Genomic DNA, 25,924 nt, shown 5'->3' with positions numbered 1-25,924 from the left:
CAACCTCGCCACAGGTGATAACCACACCACAGGTGACAACCACACAGCCACAGGTGACAACCACACTGCCACAGGTGACAACCACACTGCCACAGGGGGCAACCACACCACAGGTGACAAGCACACTTGCGCCGGGGACAACTGCACTGCCACAGGTGACAACCAACCTGCAACAGGTGACAGCAGCACCGCAGTGTGCAAAGCTGCCACCCCCAACAAACGGTACCATGACTGGCTCCAACTACTACGGAGACGTGGTCACCTTCAGCTGTGACCCAGGATACAAGCTGGTCGGTACTTCAACACGTACCTGTCAGTCTGACGGGACTTGGAGCGGAGGATCACCAATATGTACAGGTGATATCTGAGCATAATTTGAATAAAGATCGCATGTACAATGTTCGGTAAAAGTTTTAAAACCTATGCGAATTTGTTTCAAAGGCTTCGTAACTTGAAAAATGGCAACATTTCTTTCTCTGTTCAGGTGTACGATGTACCAAGCTGCCACCCCCAGCAAACGGTGCCATGACTGGCTCCAACTCCTACGGAGACGTGTCCACCTTCACCTGTAACCCAGGATACAAGCTGGTCGGTACTTCTACACGTACCTGTCAGGCTGACGGGACTTGGAGTGGAGGATCACCAACATGCAGAGGTAGGCTATTTGGAAGAGAAGTATATTCTCAGTAACAATATGATAAAAGGGCATGCTCAAGCTGAACTGTATTGCAGGTTGGTTGGCTTCCTTTACATGATATTTTACCACACATTTTTCAATACGGTTGTAAAAAAAAAGCTTAATAGCCACCACGTAGCTTGTAGGTGAAGTTACAAAGGCTGCTCGGGAAATCCCGTACCGCATTTAAGCCGGAATGGTTCGATCCACTCACACTGGGAAGGTCCCCTTCTCTTTTCGATAAGTGTGGTACGGTTCTTTTACGTACCCGGGGTGTGTCTCTCCTCGAACACGGGACCTCCATATAACGTCCTATCCGAGGGAAGGCCCTACCAGATGCTAGGTACCCATTTTTTTACCTGAGTGAAGTAAGGAATGTCGTCAGTGAAGTGCCTTTCGCAAGGGATCGGAGAGGCAGGTTTCGAACTTGGAACCTCTTGGGCCTGAGCCCAAAGCACCGCCGATTACGTCACGCGTCTCCAGTCTTAAGAAATACTTGAGTCTTAAGTTAGGCTTGACATACCAAATGATGCCACAGGTGTAGCAGCCTGTTAGGGGGGTTACATAACCAGCTGCGTACCGGCATGCCTGGTGTGTTACGCCGAACATCATTTATACCTGCCACACAACACACCTGCAGCTAGAAATCCAATAAGAATAAACGATGACCATAACTCATTTGACTGTTTCAGCTGAATGCGGAAATGGATATCAGCTGGTTGCTCATACCTGCATCCGGATTTATCTCAACGAAAAGTACTACCATGACGCCCAGGCGGACTGTCAGAAGGACGGAGCTACACTGGCCATGCCCAAGACGAAGGAACTGGACGTCGCTCTGAGAAAGCTGATTATGGATAAGTTTGGAAAAGAGTTCAGGTACTGGATTGGATTGGAGAAAGACAACCCCTGGCGATGGGCAGACGGGTCTAGCCTAAAGGATCACCATTACAAGGTACGTTTGTGTGCTGTTAGTTAGAATAGTACTTGAGGTCTTGAGAAGACAAAATACAATACTGTTGCACAATTGCAAATTTTGGGGATTTGCATGAAATCCTGAAAACCAAAACCATTTTTCATTCTTTCAATTCTGAATAGAATGGCATGATTGTTGTAAGTTTATGATCAATCATTTGGACTTGAAGGGTTGATGGAGTAAACCTGATAACATAAAAAGATTCATTTGCAAATTGGTAAAGCAATTAATAGGTTTCTACTGTAATCGCTCTAGAAATACAGACTATAATACAGACAAATATAACTCCCTCGCCCAGTTTCTTTTTCCTTTCCCTTCACATCATTCTGTTTCTCTTGCCAAAGTATTTAATATGAGAAGTTGGTTACACACATTTCGTTATATATCAAACCCAAACCCTGTCCTGTCACGTTCCCTTTTACTAGAGGACTAGTTTCCAAAAGCACTCACTGTGAATTTATCTAAAAAAAAATAAGATTTTTATACTTTTTGCTTCAAGATCATCGTCTTCATTGTTATTGCTAGTTTTGTTGGTTTTTATGAACAAGTCTTTAGTTTTATTCTGAAGACTACATGTTGGAAATAAGTTTTTGAAGAAACGACACACTTATTAAAGGATTAAGATGGGATTATTGGGTAATGCTATTTTGTTGACATTAATATTATTTTACCTTTTTCTGGTTAGGGATGGAATCCAGGAGAGCCTGATTCGGGTATCAAGGTATGGTGGGAATCCTCAGAATGTGTACGGTACTGGTCAGGACCCACGGGTACCCCTATGTGGGACGATACTGGGTGTCGTTATGACAGCAGGTACATCTGTCAAAAGTCTTAAAAATTGCCCTGGAAAAAACATATTTAATCACTTGCTGTTTGGTGTTATGCATGGTATAAAGATGGACCAAATTAGTCAGTGCATGGATCCATGCCAACATTGGCAACAGCATAAATGTGCTGAGACTACGTTCAAACTACCAGTTTTAGTTTGTTTTCCTTTTCTGGTTATTAGTTGAGGCATGTCAATTTACGACTTACGTGTATTTAAGTACTTCCATTTACCTTGCTTCTATGAGCATTACTTTATTAACAAAAATATCAATAATATTGTTGTTTTAACGTGGTTGTTATAGTCATTGTGTAATTATTCCATTTGGAAATTTGTACGAATTTCTACTTTTTTTGTTTGCCAATATGTACCCTTTTGAAAGTTTATTACGAGATCATAATACAATATTCTATGTTTTCAACCTCAGGCAGTTCTTACATGCATCTTTCATTCATTTTGCTCATTCAGTCAAATCACAATACATAATTTCAAGACCTCTATTTAATTACAAGTACGATGGTTCAATTTAACATGTGTAAATAAGAAAAATAACATTAGCAGAAATGAGGGATAATCCTCTGTCATTAAGTTTATGTTCTAAAGACGAGTTCAGAGATCTTGTGTCAGTTTAGAAAATGTAAAAGCAAGTCAGAACACAAGCAAATTAAGAGTGTTTAGGCAAGAATTGTTATCATTGCGTATTAGAATTACCCGTTTATATATACCTGGTATTTACAGAAACTATCAGTTTATTTGTCAGTTATGAGATTTGCGTTTACTCCAACAAAAGAGAATTTTTGGCATGTCAATAACACTTTACACTGATTAGTCTGGGTATTAAAAACCGTAAACAACCATTGTAATTAGACTGTGACTAGTGAAGGTTTTCTCGTGAAGTGGAGGAAAGTCCCAGAGAATTTATCTCCTTTGGGATTTGAATCATTTGATGATGGAAGTAAAACCTCTAGTAAAAGTCAGGCTATTCTATTACGTATGCTGAGATGAAATAACAAAGGTGGCAAATATCCAATGATAAGATAAAACGATGATTTATGAATGACATTGACGGCAATGTGGGATGATAGTACATGCTGATGTTTTAAGGGAGAACTCAGAGATTTTGTGGCAACTTTGTAAAGTGATAAAACAATTACGTAAACAAAATAAAAATGTTAAGCACATTTCATTACCATTATGTCAGGATATGTAAAAACACCAGAACATTTGTCAATGCTAATCTGTGTAATAAAGTTTTAAAAGTTTATTCCAACAAAAGGGAAGAAACTCAACATGCCAATAACACCTTACAATCATTTGTCAGGGTTACAAAATTGTAGGCAACAATCACAATGAAATGCTGACTTTAGAAGGTTTTCTTGTCACTTAAGTGAATCCAACAGGACTCCTTCCCTGGTCAACGCAAAATGACGGAATAGTGAATCTATGGACCATCTACTAAGACAATATGATAAGAACAAGCACAGGTTATATATATGTACGTATATGTTCAAATAGAAATCAATGTTGAAATTCCCAAAGGTGTGGAGTATACCTACATAAATTGATTACATGATGTTGTATTGTGAAAGAAGCTGCGTGATATCTTTTCTTTTAGACATCATAGGAAAACAGTTGTCAGGAGCAATCTGAAACAGTATGATAAAGGTGATGATAAAGTTCATGTTCTTATCAACACTTTTCTTTCGAATATTTCTTGTTTTATCTAAATAAAAACAAAAGGTGTTAGAACGAAAGTATATTTGGCTAAGATTTGATACCGTTTCCTCATTAATATTTGTATACAATTTCTTCATATCAGTTTGTGCCCCGTTGTAGGACTCGGGCGGTTTGAAGAAACCAGTTAAATGATATCCTCGCTTTTTTGCTTGTTTTCAAGCCAAATTCCTTTCCCTTTATTTGTACAATATACAACCATCTTGATACGTACAGAAATTCATTAGATATCGATACAACTCAATTATGGTGATTAATTTGACAAGCAAAACATTTTTATCTTTATTTCGCTTCTTGCTTTGATATCGATACAAGATCCCTCTTAGGTACAAGATATAGTATACAATTTCCTCAAAATTTATGCCACAAAAAATAAGTTAATTATCTAAATATGCCTTGATAACTATGATTTGGACCCACTCAGATGACTTCTCAAGCTAAGAGAAATAACGTTTTGTTTTTGCAAACAGCCATGTTTACTAGATGTCTCTGCTTGCAATGCAGACCAATTCATTTCTTGAAAAAAAGGTAGATCGTATCAAAGCAATGACGAATGATCAAACAGCTGCTCACTAACATTACAAAATGTACAAACAAGGTTTGATGAAAGAGTTATCCTCTTTGAGCAAGCCATGTTTACCAAATGTTTGCAATGCAGACCAATCCATTTGATTGAATGCAGATCGTATAAAGGAATGACGACTGATCAAACAGCTGCTCATCAAGAATACGAAAGGTACAAACAAGGTTCGATAAAAGAGTTATTTTCTTTGATCAAGGGATCACGTGGTACTCAGATGCGAAAACAACATTTGATTGCATTGGAAATTAGAAAGTTACTGCAGTTTTCAGTTTTCAAAAAAGTTTCAAACACTTTTGAAAAGGTCGAAATGCATTTGAGGGCATCAAAAATTGTTCCTAATGGTAACATAATATGGTCTCTCTTTTTGTTACGCTCCTCATCACATGATTGAGACAAGGACAAGCTCCTAAAAGTTCTAACACATTGAATAAGTCATACGTATTCCAAGGACAGTATCATAATGATAAATTGTCATTAATACATTATTGTTTATTCATCATCATTTACCAGATCAGTCTAGATGTTAGGTGGATCTCCAGCTTACCAACGTCAAGAGGCCGAAATGTTTTAACTACTGCTTTAAAAAATAATGCTTGTCTCTCGAGCTCATGCGCATTCCTCACAATTTCAAGCCATATTCAGGTTTCTCTTGTGGCCTGTCGTCTGATCTCCGTCGAATCGAATTATTTTCATCGAGCAAAATTCCTACAAACATTTTAATTTGCATAAGACTGTGCAGCGCGCACGTGGAGGAAGTGACCTCCCGACCCTAGCTCGTCAGCTGCTTGGTCGACGATGACCACAACTGAAAAACATCCTTGTCAGATGGACATGGCGCATAGTGGAGACAACAAAGCCCGTCGCCCGTTGCCACTTCTTCCATATCAAGACGTATCAGCAGGTAGGACACATTCTGTCACTTCAAAAGTTACTTAACATAGTTTTTAATTACCAGACCCCCCTGTCGAAACATTCAGTGATCCCCAAGCAAGCTTAAACCCCCTACCAAATACACATGGGTAACCCTTATCATATCAAGATAAGACAAACTTACATGTAAGTACTTACACTACATTTTTCCTGCTTGATAACATGGGATTTTTTTTAACTTCTGGCAGGTAGAGAGTGTACGCTCTCTGATAGCGAAGGAGACCATAAAGATCCTGACATCCACATGTACAATTACATAGACAAAGATGAAATCAACAAGCTACGGCAGACCGACGAACAGGAAAAACAACATAGACAGACAGCCGTTGTGGGGACGGGCGTTCTCACAGTTCCCATGTGCCGGAAAGACTTGGTTCACAAAGGAGAGCAAGTGGCTGATGCATGTGAAGGTGTGTTTCGTATTCTGAATTTTAAAATCATTTTAGCCTTAAATTTGATGAATTTTAGTTTAGATAACAGTTAAGTCGGATTATGTTGAGATCTATGATAATGCTGATCTTTATACACTTAACTGTTCCAACTACATAAGTTTGTCTGCAATGTGTCTTGTCCATTTTCTTAGTTACCCACGGTGAATCCATTCTACGCCCCTCCCCCTTCGACTTTGAGTTTATTGAGATGCCACTTAGTCACTAATGGAGGTAACATTCCAGGACTCGACAACAATGACAGATATAGAAATATAAACACAAAACAGATGTGCACATGTATGGATAATTGTCATCTAACTAAAACAATTATCATCTAACTAAAATTTAGGCTACATAAAAGTAAAACAGTTATAATCTCTCTAAAAGCAATTGTCATCTAACTAACATTAGGTTGTATGAGATTTGTGTATCATTTTCATGAACCGCCTCACATCGGATACAGTATTTAATTCACTTCACACTCCGCGACTTTAAAGATATGTAGGTGAACACTCTTTGGATTTGTGGAACAGTCCAACTGTTTGTTTTTTTTCTGTCACCTATGGTCACGATATTTACTCTCTTGTGCTCGGAAAGATGTGACCCTATATCAGCTTCCTCCATAATCTCCAAGAAGATCCTCGGTGGCCGATAGGCAGTATTCATGTACCGAAACAATCTATTTTAGACACCGTGTGTGTATATTGCTTGGTCAATTTGGCTTGTTTCACTACATAGATACTGCCTACCTGAATTCGAGGATCTGCTTGGAGATTACAATTTACGTAGAAGTAGAAATGAGATTCTCAAGGCATATATTAAGCAAATTAGGTGTGTCCATAGGTATGTGATGTTGTTAAGTTTTACGCCCATCATACCTTTTTAGTGGCAGATATTGCACATCTAGTGCATTGACCCCCATTATCCTTGTTCTTAAGGTACCAGGAGGACGACGATAACAAAGGAAAACGATCAGAAGTCTCAGGGTGGGGACAACAAAGCTCGCCGCCCGCTCCCACCACTTCCAAGCCAACACATCAATACAGGTACGATCTTATCTACAAGTGATACTGATGGTATTTTTCTGTCACAGCAATCTATACGAATTCTCCCGACTACGAAAACAAATATCGAGTGACCTCAGTCTCTTCTTTACGTTGGGGACATTTGATCTGCAAGGGAATCTCAGTCTTCGAATTCCTACCAACTGTGCCCCTCCACACACACACACACCGTTTGGGCTGCTTTTTACCCCAGTAGAAGCCGTTACACATGCACACCCCATTTGCTCGTGTATTTCATGCAATTATCCAGGTGGTGCATCAATGCGAAGTTATCCAGCTGCATCGCACCGGTTTGGGATTTTTGTATCCCGTGCAATTAAGGGATGTGTGTGGTAATCCGCTGAGCAATTAGGTGGTTTCTACTGTACTTTTGTAAGTCAATTAAAATTGTAGAGCAAGGTCTAGGAAAAAAAATGTGTGACTACGTGACCAGCCCTAGCTATTCAGGTGAGGAATATTTCGTACTGTTTTTTTGCCAAAGGAGGAGAAACCAAAGTCGAGATTGCGTCGACTGACAGCCAGAAGGTTCCTAACGACAACGTGTACAACTACGTGGACAGAGATGACATCTACAGCCTACGGCAGCAACCGGCTAATACAGGGACGGATGACACAGTCCCCAAAACTACAGACTCCAACATTCCTGGTATCATGGACGACGGAAAGTATGTACCTGGCGCCATCCGACAAGGTAAAGACAGTTTGTTTTTATTACGTCCATGTTACTATCGTTACTGCACTTTGTGAGATAGTTAAGAAAGTTTTGGAGGAGGAGGTCTGTTTAAAGGACTACAACTTGCTAGCCGCCATGCTAGATAGAGATGAATGGTCGGACATTGTTAATGGCACCTAATATGAGGATGAACTGAACTGAACTGTGAGATAGCATTTTTATAAAGTGGATTCTAAAACAGTCTGTCTTTGTATACTTCCCAAAACTGCAGGCTGTAACGTTTCTGACCTACTGTACAATGAGATGTATGTGCCTGGTGCCTTTCGACAAGGTAAAGAGAGAGTATTCATTCCTCTACTACCCAATGATAGTACAAAAAAAGGTATTAGTTATAAATTAAGACAGCGATGTGAGAATCATGGCACAGAAGATTCTAATTAAGTATGCTAAATGGATGAAAAATAATCATAATAAATGTAGCAAGTTTGAGCAAACACTATATGATATATATAACTATATGTATTGTGATATGAATTCATTATAACAAACATAAACCACGGTATATTTTATTATTCCCCCACAACTTCAATTGAATTGAATAGATAACATGGTCAGTCATTGCGGCAATTGGAATTTTATTGATATTCTCTTACCATTGCCAACGGATACTTCTTCATAATTCTCTATTGCATCGTTCCAGGGGTTTGATATGAACCTCTGTAAATATTATAAAAATGACACATACATGTTGTGCACACCATTTTATGCAAACCGTTTGATTTGTCACAGACCCCAAAGATACAGGAAACAGTTGTTGGAGTGCCACAAGCTGCAAGATGACGCTTACCAGTTACCACCTGCTAATCTTCATCGCAGTTGCAGTGGCCGCAGCGATAGGCGCTGGAACTATATCATATCTCACTATCAAACCTGAAAGGCAAATGAAAATCAACACGGTTAGTCTTATACATTAGATTCAATGAGTCAATCAACATATATCCACAATCATATATATTGAGTATATATATCAAATGAATCACCAAAATGTGCAGCATCCTGTTACTACATTTTGCAGGAGTTTCAATTTAATTTAATCTAATAAAATGAAAGAACTCTTGCGAGATTCTCGGAAATAAGGTTTACTTTTAAACTGGAAAAATAAAATGAAATAGAGTCAGAGGGGGAAGATTTATTTTGCTCTACAATTACTTTAATCTTAAACAGTAATCTTTGCCGTTTATGAAATGAGAGATTAAACTAAGATTAAGATTACCTCTATTTTTGATAGCCCGCTGTGACGGCAGTTGAAGGCAATTGGACAACTGCTAAGCCTGTGACCAGTATCAATTCAACTGCAATCTACCTGCAAGTTAATTTGACAAAGCCTTCCTTTATTGTCTCAAAAACAAAAACAACCGGACTACATCTAGCAACCAGCATGTTTCTGGCATCAATGTCGGAGATAACTGCAACTGAAGTAAGTAGATCTAACATAATATTGATTTTACAACTACAAATTTACACCTGCAAGCACAAACAGTCCCTTTACTTTGTGCTATGTTGTTGACCTGCAGGATACAAGCATACATAGATTGTACTTTTCTTTACCTAAACAGAACACCAGTTTTGATGTTGCGATACCAACGGAAATGCCTTGGATGACAACCACACTGTCAACGGTGACAGCCACACTGCCACATGTGACGACCACACTGCCACAGGTGACGACCACACCGCCACAGGTGACGGCCACACCGCCACAGGTGACGACCACACCGCTACAGGTGACAACCACACTGCCACAGGTGACAACCCCACTGTTCAAGGTGACAACCGCACCGCAGTGTTCACAGCTGGCACCCCCAGCGAACGGTGCCGTGACTGGCTCCAACTCCTACGGAGACGTGTCCACCTTCTCCTGTAACCCAGGATACAAGCTGGTCGGTACTTCTACACGTACCTGTCAGTCTGACGGGACTTGGAGCGGAAGATCACCAACATGCAGTGGTATGTTATTCAGAAGAAACAAATGTTCAATACAATGTCTATCCTGTATACATGGTTTTTGTGAATTCTGTGCTCCGTATGATAAGGTTAAGATTGACCGTTGGTTTCTTCCCTAGTAAAGATATATGCTTGGTGTTAATTTTGTCATATGTGAAATCTGTGTTTCAGCTGTACAATGCCCGACACTGAAACCTTCAGTCAATGTCATCATGAGAGGGACCAGGTCCTACAAGGAATTGACGCACTTCAGCTGCAACCGTGGGTACAAACTTGTAGGTGCAGAAAGTATCAGGTGCAAGGCAGACGGTACATGGAGTGACAGGGTCCCTACTTGCCAAGGTACATGTATTAAGGGTTTTGATGTTTAGTAGCTTAAATGTAGGAAAGGAGTGCATATAACCAGATTATGTCTGTCTGTAAAGAGTCAGAAACTGTGTAGATGTCATATAAACTCTTCATAGATTAATCAAAATGGCATTTTGTCTCTCTCTGTACAGCTGTAAGATGTACCAAGCTGACATCCCCAAGAAACGGTGCCATGACTGGCTCCAACTCCTACGGAGACGTGGCCACCTTCACCTGTAACCCAGGATACAAGCTGGTCGGTACTTCTTCACGTACCTGTCAGTATGACGGGACTTGGAGCAGAAAATCACCAACATGTGCAGGTAACAAAAATTCTGAAGAAAATTTAGATGAAGATCCAGTTTAAATGTTATAAGTTCGATACTGGAACCACCAATGTATCCTACCTACCTCTAGTAGGGTCCACCATATTAAATCTGCCTGTAACTTTTTCATGTATAAAAGAAATATGTAATATTGCAGCTACAATAGTGCTTTTTTCTCTCAAGCATAATAATTCTATCACGATTCTATGTTTCAGCTGTGCAATGCCCATCACTGATGCCTCCAGCCAATGGCTATATGACAGGTTCTACTGCGTACCGAGGATCAGTGCGCTTCACCTGTGGTCACGGATACAGCGTTGTAGGTGCGGAAAGCATCAGGTGCCTGGCGGACGGTACATGGGGCGGAAGAGTTCCCACTTGCAAAGGTAGAGATCTTGAGTCGTTCATTTATTTTCTGTGCCAAGTATCTTAGTATGTTGATGTGCACTTTGCTGAAGCTCTATAGCAAGGTAAGTGGTTGCTCAAAATCATTGAACTTTTGTACCGGTTGGAATAAACCTCCAGAAAGCAATTTCTGAATATATTACTTTCAAAAGCTACCAAAAGTGGCTATATTCAATCACTTCTTTCTCGACGTCATGACCAATCTGCAAGTCAGAAAGTTGATCATGTTATATATAATCAATCAGCTTTAAAAGCCTAGAAGTAACTCAAAGACTTGCATGACTTGCACAAGATCATCTATACCGGCTAGATAAGACACATGCAGCAGGAGAAGGATGAATGCTGACCAAAAACTCCTGTGACTGTTTCAGCTACATGCAGAGCTGGCTACCAACTACTTGCTCAAACGTGCATCCGGGTTGGACTTGAAGAAAAGGACTACGAAGACGCGCAAGCGGCCTGTAAGAGAGAGGGAGCCACGCTAGCCATGCCGAAAACGGAGGAACTGGACGTCGCTCTGAGAAATCTGATTATCAACAAGTACGGAAAGGGCTCCATGTACTGGATTGGATTGAAGGAATCTGGATTCTGGCGATGGGCAGACGGGTCTAGCCTACAGGACAGCCAGTACAAGGTGCGTTAACACGCTTTGTGTGCTGCCGACTGAAAAGAGTGGCTAAGGTCTTTTGAAGACAGAATACAATCGGTGCTGCCAAATACAGGCTTTGCCCTCTCCAAAATCTATTTTTCCTTTTACCCCCACATCATTCTGTTTCTCCCGTTTCACAGAATCCGGATATTTCCCTGAGACTTTCCCTTTCGCTAGAGAACAAGTCTTAAAAAGTATTCGAAAAGAGTGAAATGTCTCATGCTATTTTGCTTCAAGGTCATCGTGTGCATTGTTCGTGCTGCTTGTTTTATTGGTTTGCATGAAAAATCTCGGAGTCAATAGGTTTTGGAAACGGATCAAACAAAACGATGTACATAAAGATATTTGGGCTTTGTTACTTCTTGACAAAAAACTGACTTTCTCTTTTGGTTAGGGCTGGAGTCCAGGGGAGCCTGATTCGGATATCAAGGCGTGGTTTTCTCACTCGGACTGTGTGCACTACTGGACCGGATACAATGGTACACCCATGTGGGACGATACAGACTGCGGTATTCACAAAAGGTACATTTGTCAAGTGTCCTAGAAAAACGCCCTGCTCAAAAACATAAATCAAAAGCTTTAAGTTTTTGTGATACTGTATGGTACAACTGCCGGGGCTCCCCTTCTCTCTCTCTCTCATAACCTCCAGAAACTCCAAAACCGTGCAGCATAGCTTGTTCTCGGTCTGCCACGTATATCACATGTAGATAACTGTCTGCATTGGGATTCCCTGGCTTCTCGTCGGCAAATACATCTCCTGTACACTGTCTTCAAGTCACTCCACCAACAGTTACCTGAATTCAGACTTGAATCCGGCCGTAGACAATTTGCATACAGAGGTGCATTTGCTTGGAATGAGTTGCCAGCTTCGGTTATAGTGGCCACGACTGACCGCTCTTTTAAAAAAATTCTAAAAACATGTGCTGACATCTGCCCACTGATTTTACGATTGACGACTTGGCACGGATAACGACTATGAAAATGGATATGATTTTGATTTCATGATGGACGTGTCTTTGTTATGTATACGTTTTTACATACATTGTGTATTAACTCTGTGTATACGTGTACCCAGGGTCTCCCTGGAAAGCAGTGCATATGCCACTGAGGGAGTTACCCTGGTTAAAGAATACAGAAATGAATAAATAAATAAAGCTTGGCGTTAAGCTTGATAGGAGGATGCACCAACTTAACCAGTGAATGGACCCCACAAGTAGGTTGTTTTCAGTTTACGTTCAAATTTCCAGGTGTAGTCTCTTTCTTGTTGGTGTATGACATGTCATATATACGGCCTAATATGTTTACTGACTTTTTTTATACTTTGGTTATAATTACTTGCATGTACGGCCATTGCTTTATTTCTCATACCAGTAGTGACGTTATAGTTGCTGTTATAATCTACTAATCCATTTTTTCATAAAAATTGTATAAATGGTATTTATTTGTTGATGATGATGATGATGATTGGTTTATTCAGGAAACATATACACTATGTACAAGGCCTCGCAGGCAACCTCAGTTACCTGAATTATGTTTGTGCATATATAACATGATCACACTTACAATTTTGCAAAAAAAAACTAATTTAAAAGCTTAATTACAGAATTACTTTAAAACTCAGTATATAAACAGAATACATGATTGCCTGATAGAGTGGCACACAATAGTAGTGTAGCTGTTCGAATGTACAAATAGACCATAGTCCATAACATTTAAGTGTTGTTTAGCAGCTGCACCATGTACGGAATCGGGCTCCTTCTGTACCTATCACTTCACTTAAACAACTTGAAAGCTTATGGCTAAGCCCCAATTAGTCTCCAAGCAGACCCTACGGTGATAGCTATAGTATCAAAGCTAGCAAGGGACGTGGTATAGCGGATTCGGTGCCCGTTTGACTCCCATTGGCCGGCTATACTCCTTTGACAGCTTTGATACTATCTCTTTAGGCACCGTCGGATCTGCTTGGAGACTAAGCCCCAATATCATACAATATATTATGGTAACTTTTTCAAACTGTTGCATTGTTACATACATCTTTCCTTTATTTTGGTCATTCAGAGAGGTGATAGTATTATGCTTCGATCATGATGTTACAATTTGATATGAGCGTTTAAAAAGAATAACATTAACATCAACGTGGAACAATCTTAGATGTTATTGCTCTATGGAAGAAATCAAAGGTATTGTAATAAATTAGTGGTAAATAATATCGATGATCATACAGTTTTCAACTTGAATCTGTTGTTACATACATTTTCCCCTTTATTTTATTCGTTTAATGAGATGAAAATATTGTATTTCGATCACAATGGTACAATTTAACATGAGCGAATAAAAAGAATAACATGAACGTGGAACAATCTTAGATGCAATTTCTCTATGGAAGAACTTGGAGATCTTGTAATGTCTTTATAGAATTATAAACACAATATCTCTGTCAAAGTAATATTGTTAAGCACTTTTAGGGATTAGTACAAGCATAATAAAATGTAAAAATGAATCATTTGTCAGTTATATTATTGTTATAAATTTTCAACGTTTATTACAAGAAAGAGGAGTAGCTTTAGCATGTCAATAACACTTTACACGGATTAGTCTGGGTAGCAAAAACCGTAAACAACTATTGTAATTAGACTGTGATTCGGGGAAGTTTTCTCGTGAAGTGGAGGAAAATCCTCTGTCCCTGGCCAGAAAATTTATCTCCTTTGGGATTTGAACCATTTGATGATGGAAGTAAAACATCTATTAAAAGTCAGGCTATTTTATTATGTATGCTGAGATGAAATAACAAAGGTGGCAAATATCCAATGATAAGATAAAATGATGATTTATGAATGACTTTAACAGCAATGTGGAATGATAGCACATTTTGATGTGTAAGGAAGAACTGGTATGAGCTTTGGTGAGTGGTAAGGAATCACGTAAACAAAGTAAAAGTGCTTAACACATTTCATTACCATTATGTCAGGATGTGTAGAAATACCAGAACCTTCGTCAATGCTAATAGGTGTAATAAAGCTTGAAACGTTTATTCCAACAAAAGGGAATGAACTCAACATCCCAATGACACCTTACAATAATTTTCCAGGGTCCCTAAAAGTGTAAGCAACAATTATAATGCGATGGTGACTTTGGAAGGTTTTCCTGTCAATAAAGTGGATAAAAATCCAACAGTACTCCTTGCCTGGTCAACACAGAATAATAAAATAGTGAAAAAATGGTGAAATATCACTTTCATGTTCTCATGTTATGATTTTATCAAAATAAAACTAAAAAAAAGTGTTAGGAAGAAACATTTATATGTACTGCATATTGAGTATATCTTGGCTAAAATTTTATACCATTTTCTCATCAATATTTATATACAATTTCTTGATACCAGTTTGCGCCCCGTTGTAGGACTAGGGCGGTTTGTTGAAACCAATTAGATAATATGCTCGCTCTTTTCTTTTATTTGTAGAATAAAGAACCATCTGGACCTTTCTTTTTATTGACTATCGAGCCCATCTGCAAAAGTGATACGTACAGAAATCCAATGCATATTGATAGAACTCAATAATGGTGATTAATTTGGGGCAACTATTTATGTATCGTTATTTCGCTTCTTCCTTTGATTTCAATACAAGATCTCTCTTGGATATAATATTTTTCTCAAAATTCATGCCACAAAAAATAAGTTGATTATCTAAATATGCCATGATAACTATGATTTGGACCCACTCAGATGACTTCTCAAGCTAAGAGAAATAACGTTTTGTTTTTCCAAACAGCCATGTATACCAAATGTTTCTGCTTGCAATGCAGACCAATTCATTTCTTGAAAAAAAGGTAGATCGTATCAAAGTAATGACGAACTGATCAAACAGCTACTCAATAACATTACAAAATGTACAAACAAGGTTTTATGAAAGAGTTATCCTCTTTGAGCAAGCCATGTTTACCAAATGTTTGCAATGCAGACCAATCCATTTGATTGAATGCAGATCGTATAAAGGAATGACGACTGATCAAACAGCTGCTCATCAAGAATACGAAAGGTACAAACAAAGTTCGATAAAAGAGTTATTTTCTTTGATCAAGGGATCACGTGGTACTCAGATGCGAAAACAACATTTGATTGCATTAGAAATTAGAAAGTTACTGCAGTCGACACTTTTGAAAAGGTCGAAATGCATTTGAGGGCATCAAAAATTGTTTCTAATGGTAACATAATATGGTCTCTCTTTTTGTTACGCTCCTCATCACATGATTAAGACAAGGACAAGCTCCTAAAAGTTCTAACACATTGAATAAGTCATACTTATTGCAAGGACAGTATGATAAACTTTCATTAAAATATTAATGACTATTCATTATCATTTACCAGATCAGTCTAGAAATGAAGTAGATTTTTAATTTACCAACGCCTAGAAGCCAAAATGTTTTAACTACTGCTTCAAAAATAAAGATCTCTCGAGCTCATGCTCATTCCTCACAATTTCAGGCCACATTCACGCTTCTTTTGTGGCATAACGCTTCTTGTCCGATTTCCGGCGAATCGCATTAATTTCTTTGAGCACAATACCTACAAACATTTTAATTTGCATAAGACTGTGCAGCGCGCACGTGGATGAAGTGACCTTACTTCTCCGATGCTTGGTCGACGATGACCACAACCGAAAAAGATCCGCGTCAGATGGACATGGCGCATAGTGGAGACAACAAAGCCCGTCGCCCGTTGCCACTACTCCCACACCAAGACGTAAGAACAGGTATGATGCATACTACTACTTTAAAAGTTATACAAATCTTGTCTTTACCAGATTTCCCTCTCGAAACATTCAGTGCTCCTCAGAGTCGTTTGAGATTTTTTTAATCCCATGCAATTAAGAGATGTGTACGCTAATACGTTGTGCAATTAGCTGGGTTTTACTGTACTTTCAACTCAATTGAAACTATTTAGTAAGGTCAAGGAAAAAAAGGTTGCCCTAGCTATTGAGTGTTTCTTATTATCTTTTTTACCAAAGGAGGAGAAACCAAAGTCGAGATTGCGTCGAATGGCAGCCAGAAGGTCCCTAACACCAGCAACGCGAACGTGTACAACTATGTGGGCAGAGATGACATTAACAATCTACGGCAACAGCCAGCTGATACAGGGACGGACGACTTAGTCCCCAAAACTCCGGACACCAACATTCCCGGTCTTATTGACAACAGCATGTACGTGCCTGGCGCCATCCGACAAGGTAAAGACAGAGGCTTGTTTTTACGTCACACAATTACTGGGTGGAGGTCAGAGGTCACACAATTTCTGGACTACCAAGTGATAGTACCAAAAAGAGGGGTATTAGTTATAGATAAAGACTGCGATGTGAGAGTCATGGCACAGCAAATTCTAAGAAGTTTGCTAGATTAATGAAATGTAATCCTATTACATGTAGAAAGTTTTAAAAACACTACATGAGAGGTTTCATTAAATATATTTTGATAAGAATTTCGAAGCAATGTATATCACTAGTGCACTGCAAATGAAAAACAAACGGAAGTGTATTTTACAATTTCCCTACAAATACGATTGAAGAGCATAAATGACATGGCTAGTGATTGCAATTCAAATTATTTTTTAGTTGCTGTTTCATTTGTAAAATAGAAAAAAAAAATTACTACCACTACAATGTAGATGCTTTTCCATGAATGTTTAACGTTTGTGTAGCGACGTAGGCTTAATATCAATCTAATAGTATGTAGATTGTTGAAAACGACATATAGTACACAGAATTTAATGCAAACTAATTGCTTACTCGCAGATACCAACGATACAGAAAACACTTGTTGGATTGCTAAAAGCTGCAAGATGACGTTTAATCGTTGCTGTCTGATTACCATAATCGCTGTTTCCGTGGCCTTCTTGATAGGCGTTGGAGTTAGCGTGGTCACATATCTCATTGCCACACCTGAAAGGCAAATGGAAACTAATACGGTTAGTCTTATACCTTAGATCTAGATCCATAAGTCAACCAACATTTATTTTAATTCATGGATATACAAATGAATCACCAAAACATTGTATATGTTAAAATATTTTGCAGGAATTTAGCCAAATGAAAGGATTCTTGCAAAAGTTGGCATGAATTTTAGTTGTTCATCCTCAGATTTACGAGAGCGCTAAAGTGGACAATGGACATGAAAACAGTGAGGGAGAGCTTTCCTATTAATAGATTTTGCAGGACTTTGAATTTAAGAACATCTCATATAACTGTTGGAAAACTTACCAGAAGTTCATGTATAAGGTCACGACCAATTTAATTCGTTCTTAAAAGTAAGATTCAGTGTTAAACTGGAACATTATCTATTTTTGATAGCCCGTTGTGATGGGAAATGAAGACAATTGGACAACTGCAAAGCCTGTGACAAGTATCAATTCAACTGCAACCTACCTGCAAGTTGATTTTACAAAGCCATCCTTGAATGTCACAAAAACCTACGTGTCTGCAATCTTCATGTTTCAATCATCAACTGCAGATAAAGTAAGTATAGTCTAAGATGATATTGGTTTTACAACTACACATTCATATATGCAGGCACTAAACAACCCATTTACATTGTGTTGATGACTTAAAGGATACCATATTAAATTCTGCATTTTGATTACCTCAACAGAACACCAGCGTTGATGTTTTGATACCAACGGAACTGCCTTGGGTGACATCCACAGCCACACTGTCAATGGTGAGCAGCACACTGCCCCAAATGGCAACCACGTTGCCCTGGATGACAACCACACTGCCACGGGTGACATCCGCACCGGCCAAGGTAACAACCATCCTGCCACTTTTGACAACCACGATGCCCCAGATGACAACTACACCTCGAAAGACGACACCAGCACCGCAGTGTTTGAAGATGCCACCCCCAGCAAACGGTGCCATGACTGGCTCCAACTCCTACGGAGACGTGGTCACCTTCATCTGTAACCCAGGATACAAGCTGGTCGGTACTTCTACACGTACTTGTCAGTCTGACGGGACTTGGAGCGGAAAATCACCAACATGCAAAGGTATGTAATTCAGAAAAGAAAAATGGTTTGACAATAATTGAAAAAAAGATACAACACACAGCTTTGTATACATCAGAGTGCATGGTTTTGTGTTTTGTTTTCTGCCCCCTGTATGATAAGTTTAAGATTGACCGATTGCATGTAGCCAATTGCATTGATCATGAATCATTCATTTATTTTTTGTGCCAAGTATCTTAGCATGTTGATGTGTACGATGTGCTTGATAAGTGGTTGCTCAAAATCATTTGAAATTTGTACTAGTTGGCTACAAAAGAATAAGCCTCCAGAAAGTTATTTCTGAAAATATTACTTTCAAAAGCTGCTACATTCAATCACGTCTTTCTAGACGGCATGACAAGTCCGAAAGTCAGAAAATTGATCATTTGATCATCTTTAAAGGCCTAAAAGTAACTTAAAGACTTGCTTGGCTTGCGTACGATCATTTAAACCGGCCAAATAAGACACGTGCAGCTAGAAATCCAAAAGGGATAAATGATGACCAAAACTCCTGTGACTGTTTCAGCTACATGCAGAGCTGGCTACCAACTAATTGCTAAAACGTGCATCCGGGTTGTTCTTGACAAAAAGAACTACGAAGACGCGCAAATGGCCTGTAGGAGAGGGGGATCCACGCTAGCCATGCCGAAAACGGAGGAACTGGACGTCGCTCTGAGAAACCTGATTGTCGACAAGTTCGGAAAAAACTCCGAGTACTGGATTGGATTGAAGGACTGTGGATACTGGCAATGGGAAGACGGGTCTATGTTACAGGGCAACCATTACAAGGTGCGTTAACACGCTTTGTGTGTTACTTAAAAAGTATTGATCGTGAAGCCATTAGAAAAGAATCGTGCTAATTTGCTTCAAGGTCATCCATTCAAGGTGTTCATTGTTAGGCTACTGTAGGTTTTGTTGGTTTGTAGACAAAAATCTCAGAGTCTTACGTTTTACTCAGCGCACTAGGTTTCAGAAGTGGATTATAGAAAACGATATGCCCATATCATAGATATGTTATTTCTTGACAATAAAGTGACTTATTTGCCTTTTTCGGGTTAGGGATGGAATCCAGGAGAGCCTTCGTGTATCCATGCATGGTTGCGTTCTTTACACTGTGTACAGTACTGGTCAGGACCCACGGGCACCCCTATGTGGGACGATACTGGATGCGGTAATAACCTAAGGTACATCTGTCAGGATTCTTAAAACACCCTGCTCAAAAACATAGCAATTTAACTAGCTTAAAGTTTGGTGATACGCTTAATAGGAGATGCACCAACTTGGCTAGTGCAAGTAGGTTGTGTTCACTTAAATTTCCAGTTTTGGTTTCTTTCTTGCGAGTTGAGGCATGGCATGTCATATATACGGCCTAATGTGTTTCTTTTCTTTTCTACATGTATGCTTTGCTTACTTGCATGTGGTGCCATTGCTTTATTTGTCATATCAATACTGACAATAGCGTCGTTGTAGCTGCTGTTTCAGTCTTGTAATCTATTTGTCCAGAAAACTTGTATGAAGGTAACTTTTTATTCGTTCACTTAACAACTTGAAAGCTTATGACTAAGTCCCAATATCATACAATATATTGTGTTAATTTTTTCAAACTGTTGTAACATACATTTTTCCTTTATTTTTGTCATTCAGAGAGGTGAAAGTATTATACTTCGATCATGATGTTACCATTTAATATGAGCGTATTAAAGGAATAACGTTAACATTAACGACAATGTGGAATGATTTTAGATGTAATTTCTCTATGGAACAACTTGAAGATCTTGTAATCTTTATAAAAATTATTTGTACAATATCGCTGTTAAAGTAAGATTGTTAAGCACATTTGATAAGTATTACGTAATAAAATGTAAACAAAATCCAGTTCATTTGTCAGTTATATAATTGTTATAAATTTCAACGTTTATTCCAAGAAAAAGGAGTAGCTTTAGCATGTCAATAACACTTTACACTGATTAGTCTGGGTAGCAAAAAACCGTAAACAACCATTGTAATTAGACTGTGACTCGAGAAGGTTTTCTCGTGAAGTGAAGGAAAATCCTCTGTCCCTGGCTAGAAAATTTTCCTTTAATTTGGGATTTGAATTATTTGATGATGGAAGTAAAACATCTAGTAAAAGTCAGGCTATTTCAGTAAGTATGCTGAGATGAAATAACAAGTTGCACATATCTAATGATAAGGTAAAATGATGATTTATGAATGACATTAACAGAAATGTGGAATGATCGTACAATGAATGAGTACATGTTGATGTTTAAGGGAGACGTCAGAGATCTTGTGACAGCCTTTGTAAATGGACACGTAAGCAAAGTAAAAAAAACTTTCAGGACATTTCATTAGCGTTGTGTCAGGACATGTAAAGATACCAGAACATTCGTCAATGCTAATATGTGTAATCATGTTTTAAACGTTTATTCCAACAAAAGGGAATGAACTTCCCAATAGCATTATACAATAATTTTCCAGGGTTCCTAAAATTGTAAGCAAAAAATATAATGCAATGGTGACTTTGGAAGGTTTCCTCCTTCACTGATCCACACAAAATTACAAAATAGTGAATTTAGATTCCATCCAAACAAGGGCAGTTTATATATAAAAGGCTTTCCAAAAAAAACAATTTCTATCGTTGAAAATGCCAGGTTTGAAGTATACCTACATAAACTGATTACATGATAGAGCAAATGTATTGTAAAAGAAGCTGCTTACTATTATTACTATCTTTTATTTAAGACATTATACGAAAATAGTTGGTAGGAACAATCTGAGAAAAAGCATAATAAAGGTGTTGATAACATCGAAATATTACTTTCAAGTTCTCATCAGTACTTTTCTTTCGAATATTTCATATTTCTATCTAAATGAATAAAGAAACTAATTAGAACAAAACATTTACATGTACTATGTATACTTTATTTTGGCTAAGATTTGATACCATTTTCTAATTATTATCTTTGAACAATTTCTTCATATCAGTTTGTGTCTCGTTGAAGGGCTCGGACAGTTTGAAGAAGTCCATTAAATAATATGAGAGCTTGCAAACGTTTCTTGATTTTTTGCAAGCCAAATTCCTATTCCTTTATTTGTAGAAAATAGAACCATCTGGACCTTCTTTTTTGTGGTCTATCGATTGAACATATCATCTGCAAAAGGAATACGTACAGAAATTCAATAGATATTGATACAACTCAATAATGGTGATTGATTTAGCAGACAAAAAAGGTATCTTTATTTCGCTTCTTGTTTTGATATCAATACAAGACCCCTCTTGGATACAAAATGCAGTATACAATTTCCACAAAATTGATTCCCCAAAAAAATAAGTTAATGTTCCAAATATGCCATGATAAGTATGATTTACACACACTCAGATGACTTTTCAAGCTAAGAGAATTAGTGTTTTGTTTTTGCAAACAGGCATGTTTCTGCTCGCAATGCAGACCAATCTATTTCTTGAAAAAAGGGCAGATCGTATCAAAGTAATGACCAATGATCAAACACCTGCTCACAAACATTACGAATGGGACAAAGAAGGTTCGATAAAAGAGTTATTTTCTTTGATCCAGCGTTAGATGCATTCCTTAGGCAGCTACTTAGCACCACGTGGTACTCAGATGCGAAAACAACATTTAATTGCATTAGAAATTAGAATGTTGCTGCAGCCGACAATGTCAAAAAGGTCGAAATTCATTTTGGGGGCATCCAAAATTGCTCCCAACTGTAACATAACATGCTCTCTCTTTTTGCTACGCGCTAGTTTTCGCTCTTCATCACATGATTGAGACAAGGACAAGCTCCTTAAAGTTATTCATAAAACATTGAATAAGTCATACTTATTCCATGGACAATATTATGAATTGTCATTAATACATTATTGTTTATTCATTATCATTTACCAGACCTTCTAGATGTGAGGTAGATCTCCAGCTTACCAACGTCAAGAGGCCGAAATGTTTTAACTACTGCTTTAAAAAATAGTGCTTGTCTCTCGAGCTCATGCGCATTCCTCGCAATTTGAAGCCACAGTCACCTTTCTGTTGTGGCTTAACGCTTGTTGTCTGATCTCCGGCGAATTGCATTAATTTCTTTGAGCAAAATACCGACAAACATTTAATTTGCATAAGACTGAGCAGCTCGCACGTGGATGAAGTGACCTCCAGTAGCCTTACTCCCCAGCTGCTTGGTGGACGATGACCACAACTAAAAAAGATCCTTTTCAGACGGACATGGCGCATAGTGGAGACAACAAAGCCCGTCGCCCGTTGCCACTACTTCCATACCAAGACGTAATAATAGGTAGGATGCATACTGCTACTTCAAAAGTTATACAAATCTTGTCTTTACCAGATTTACCTCTCGAAACATTCAACTTGCTCCTCAGAGGAAATGCAACCCCCCCCCCCCCACACACACACACCACATACACACTCTGTTTTCAATACCCTTTCCATAGTAGATACTAGTGTAACTTTCATTCTATCAAAATAAATTCGTCTACACATACTAAATGTTTCCTATTTCATAACATGGTACTTTTTTTAACTCCTTGCAGGTAGAGAGCTAAGTTTATCACTCTCTGCTGGCAAAGGGGACCATGAAGATCCTGACATCCACATGTACCATTACGTAGACAAAGATGAAATCAACAAGCTACGACATACCGACGAACAGGAAAAACAACATAGACAGACAGCCGTTGTGGGGAAGGGCGTTCTCACAGTTCCTGTATGCCAGAAGGTGCCTGATGCATTAGTACAGGAAGATGGCGAAGGTGCGTTTCGTATTCTAAATGTTCACTTCATTTCAACCTTAAAATTCATGTATAATTCATAAAACATTGTCATTACAGTAATTCTGTCTACGATCAATATTAGTGATGTTGAGGTCTACGGCATTGCTGATCTTTATACTCTTAACTGTTCCATCTACGTACGTTTTTCTGCAATCTTGTCCAATTTTCTAATTAACCACGGTCCATCCGTATCCATACTAATTACTCCCCCCTCGCCCTTGAGTTTATTGAGATGACACTTAATGATGAAGGAGTGCCTAGAATTTAGGCTGCATAAAACTAAAACAATTATAATATAACTAAAATCAATTAACTCGGGTTGTACATTAGGTGTTTCATAGTTACTAACAACAGGTATATGTTGTCAAACTCTTAAGTTTTTCGCCCATCATACATTTTAGTTGCAGATTTTGCATATCTACAGTTCAGTGACCCCATTGTCCTTGCTCTTAAGGTATCTCGAGGGCGACGATAACAAAGGAAAAAGATCAGAAGGCTAACGATGGGGACAACAAAGCTCGTCGCCCGCTCCCACCACTTCCAAGCCAAGACATCAATACAGGTACGACCTTATCTACAAGTGATACTGGTGATATTTTTTTGTCGCAAAAATCTATACGAATACCCTGCCATTTTAAAATCAAATATCGAGTGGCCTCAGTCTCTTCTTCACGGTGGAGACATTTTGTCTGCAAAGAAATCTAAGTATTTCTACCAACTGTGCACCCCTACCCAACCACACACACACACACAGTTTGGGCTGCTTTCTACTATAGTAGAAACCGTTGCAGATGCAAACTCCATTTGCTTGTGTATTTCCTGCAATTATCCAGGTGTTGCAACAATGCGAAGTTAACCAGCTGCAACACACCTGTTTAGGATTTTTGCATCCCATGCAATTAAGAGATGTGCGTGGTAATCCGTTGTGCAATTAGCTGGCTTTTACTATACTTTTAAGTCAATTAAACTAAGAACTGCCCGGCCATCCCGAGCTATTCATGTATTGAATATTTCTTTTCGTCCTTTTTCCAAAGGAGGAGAAATCAAGGTCGAAATTGCGTCGACTGACAGCAATGAGGTCCCTAACACCAGCAACGCGAACGTGTACAACTATCTGGACAGTGATGACATTAACAACCTACGGCAACAACCGGCTGATACAGAGACGGACGACTCAGTCCCCCAAACTACGGACTCCAACATTCCTGGTCTTCTGGACGACGGGACGTATGTTCCTGGCGCCTTCCGACAAGGTAATAAAGGCAGAGGTTTGTTTTTACGTTCATATTACTATCGTTACTGCACTTTGTAAGGTAGCATTCTTATAAAGTGGGCTCTAATGAACAGTTTGTCTATGTATACTCCCCAAAACTGCAGGCTGTAACGTTTCTGACCTACTGTACAATGAGATGTATGTGCCTGGTGCCTTCCGACAAGGTAAAGAGAGATGAGTGTTCATTCCTCTACTACCCAATGATAGTGCAAAAAAGGCATTAGTTATGAATTAACACAGCGATGTGAGAGTCGTGGCACAGAAGATTCTAATTCAGTATGCTAAATGGATGCAAAATAATCATAATATATGTAGCAAGTTTGAACAAACACTATATGATATATATAACTATATGTAGTGTGATATGAATTCATTATAACAAACATAAACCACGGTATATTTTATTATTCCCTCACAACTACAATTGAATTGAATAGATAACATGGTCAGTCATTGCAGCAATTGGACTTTTGATTGATATTCTCTGACCATTGCCAACGGATCCTTCTTCATAATTCTCTATTGCATCGTTCCAGGGGTTTGATATGAACCTCTGTAAATATGATAAAAATGACACATGCATGTAGTGCACACCATTTATGCAAACCGTTTGATTTATCACAGACCCCAAAAATACAGGAAACAGTTGTTGGAGCGCCACAAGCTGCAAGATGACGCTTACCAGTTACCACCTGCTAATCTTCATCGCAGTTGCAGTGGCCGCAGCGATAGGCGCTGGAACTATATCATATCTCACTACCACACCTGAAAGGCTAATGACAATCAACACGGTTAGTCTTATACATTAGATTCAATGAGTCAATCAACATACATCCACAATCATATATATCAAAGAGTATATATATCAAATGAATCACCAAAATTTGCAGCATCCTGTTACTACAATTTGCAGGAGTTTCAATCTAATTTAATTTAATAAAATGAAAGAACTATTGCGACATTCTGGGAAATAAGGTTTACTTTTAAACTGGAAAAATAAAATGAAAATAGAGTCAGAGGGGGAAGATTTATTTTGCTCTACAATTACTTTAATCTTAAACAGTAATCTTTGCCGTTTATGAAATGAGAGATTAAACTAAGATTAAGATTACCTCTATTTTTGATAGCCCGCTGTGATGACAGATGAAGGCAATTGGACAACTGCTAAGCCTGTGAAAGGTATCAATTCAAC

At 38.6% G+C, this 25,924-nt stretch overlaps 1 long non-coding RNA gene across 1 annotated transcript; it reads left to right on the top strand.

The window, feature by feature from the left end:
• The first annotated feature begins 23,363 nt into the window (after nucleotides 1-23,363).
• Nucleotides 23,364-24,707, top strand: LOC118406194. The gene is made up of 3 exons (XR_004829996.1): nucleotides 23,364-23,438; nucleotides 23,914-24,021; nucleotides 24,494-24,707. It is a non-coding gene; the product is annotated as an uncharacterized LOC118406194 (long non-coding RNA).
• Nucleotides 24,708-25,924: the final 1,217 nt, after the last annotated feature.

This window comes from Branchiostoma floridae, chromosome 18, assembly GCF_000003815.2.
Source record: "Branchiostoma floridae strain S238N-H82 chromosome 18, Bfl_VNyyK, whole genome shotgun sequence".
Taxonomy (NCBI): domain Eukaryota; kingdom Metazoa; phylum Chordata; class Leptocardii; order Amphioxiformes; family Branchiostomatidae; genus Branchiostoma; species Branchiostoma floridae.
Note: the sequence above shows the minus strand (reverse complement) of the source record. Positions and strands in the feature narration are given on the sequence as shown.